The following is a 2,438-nucleotide window of genomic DNA, read 5'->3' as shown; positions in this document are numbered from 1 at the left end:
TAGTACCGGTTTGTGACACAAACTGGCACTATAGGGCAATTTTCAAACTCTAACCCCCCCAAAGTGTGTCGCCATTTCAGTTCTGAAAAAATCAAAAGAAAATGATAAAAACTTCAAAAAATAAAATCCTTTGAGAGGTAGTTATATTACTACATCTACTAGTTCGGAAAATTTGAAAACTTAAATTTGGACATGTTTTGCAAAAAGTGTAGGGAAAATGTAAAACGGCTATAACTTTTGCATACGATGTCGGAAAAAACCTATAATATATCAAAAAATTCAGCACGAAAATCCGCATCCGATGGAGACCGCCTACGGCCTGTTTGGAATTTTTTAGAATCCTCAAATTCCAAAAGGAAAAAAGATATGGTCAAATTTCAGTTTTTTTAAAAAAAATTGGTTAAATCTGGTCAAACTACTTATTCAACAAGTATTAATGTTACTACATAATTATTCAAGAATATTAGTGTTACTAAATATCAGAGCCAGGCTGACCATTGGCTAATCCTATCTTGGCCAGGTCAATAAACCTAGGTTAATCAACCCACCAGACCTTAACCTAACCCCGGCCAAGCTTCTTGTGTAAGATAGCCACACAGTGACCCCGAAACCTTTTGGTAGTCGGTGCCCAACCTATCAGCCTAACCTGTCGATCACGCGCCAGTGACCGACACCTAAATTGTCTCTTTCGCAAGCGTGGGAAGGAAGACTCCGTTCCCTTGTTCTATAAAAAGGGCACGCTAGCCCCAACCCAGCACAGCACAGCCTCTACGCCACAACCAAGGCAAGATGCCTGGCCCCATTTTGCACAATGAGACCACAACAACCAACCTTAGAGGTTTTCTGACCATGCTAGCTAACCTCACCCGCCGTGCCTTTGCATTAGAAGAGCCCCCCAGAATATGTTGTGTACCAAGGGCCCATGAGCGGTGAGAGCCGTCAATTCTGGGCCACTCTGCACGTCTATGGTAGGGGTCTATCGCCAGAACGCCCCCACAGGTTCACCGGAAGGACAACTTCCTTAGAGCCACAAGCCATCCAACTAGCTGCTCAAGAGGCTATAGTTCAACTCTGGCAGTTGTCGCCCAGAGTTAACTGTCGCTCGTTCTACTACTACCCTAGCCGTGACGGGTATGGTAGGCCACCCCAGGTTGCCAACGGAGATCACGAGACGGATCCTGCATTGTTGCATCTGGTGCGCTATGTAAGTGCACTAGAGGAACTGTTCGATCAAATCACCCTTGATCTGATCACAGCCCGTGGAGAACTGGTTCGCCGAGCCCCGGCAAGAGGAGACGATGAGCCCGACGCCGACAACCCAGTCGTGCTGTTCGGACAACTGATCGAGTCCTTGAGGTCTGCCCCAGCCATCGACCAAAATACTTTGGTGTCCCCAGAAGTGCTTCGTCGCCTTTTAGGAACACGCTCCAACGGGATTATAGCCAACAACCCCCGCGATGGTCATCATCGCTACGCCGACCCTGCAGCCCCTCAACTCCATCCAGCTAACCCCGATGGTGAAGCCCATGGAGAAGCCTCGACGTCCACAAGGCACGCCTGCTTAGATATAAACGAGGTAGACTAAGTCACTCAAGTAGTACCAAGTCTTAGTATGTCCATGCCCTATAATTGTGTGATCTTGTATCGCCATAATTAAATACTGTGTGCTTATGCGCCCCTATTCTAAATAATAACCATGCATAAGTATGTTGGCGTACGGTTGCATTTTAATTCCGGGCGTAGGTACCAAAAACCACCCCGACAACACCCACAGTAATGCGTCACTTTTGTGGGATATGTGTATCTGTTGCATTGACCCCGACCCCATAGAGCAGAACCGACAAACTACACTAGTAGAAAAGGGGTCAAACGTGAAGCACATTAGTGCCGGTTTGAATTTGAGCCGGCACTAATTGTACCATTAGTGCCGGTTCAAATGGCTATGCATTAATGCCGGTTCGTGTTGAACCTTTAGTACCGGTTCGTGCCACGAACCGGTACTATAGGGGTGATGGCAGGCTGGCGTTAGGCCGGGGCCCCACGATCACCTTTAGTACCGGTTTGTGACACAAACTGGCACTATAGGGCAATTTTCAAACTCTAACCCCCCCAAAGTGTGTCGCCATTTCAGTTCTGAAAAAATCAAAAGAAAATGATAAAAACTTCAAAAAATAAAATCCTTTGAGAGGTAGTTATATTACTACATCTACTAGTTCGGAAAATTTGAAAACTTAAATTTGGACATGTTTTGCAAAAAGTGTAGGGAAAATGTAAAACGGCTATAACTTTTGCATACGATGTCGGAAAAAACCTATAATATATCAAAAAATTCAGCACGAAAATCCGCATCCGATGGAGACCGCCTACGGCCTGTTTGGAATTTTTTAGAATCCTCAAATTCCAAAAGGAAAAAAGATATGGTCAAATTTCAGTTTTTT

Source organism: Triticum dicoccoides, chromosome 7B (assembly GCF_002162155.2).
Source record: "Triticum dicoccoides isolate Atlit2015 ecotype Zavitan chromosome 7B, WEW_v2.0, whole genome shotgun sequence".
NCBI lineage: Eukaryota > Viridiplantae > Streptophyta > Magnoliopsida > Poales > Poaceae > Triticum > Triticum dicoccoides.
This window is presented reverse-complemented; position numbering follows the sequence as displayed.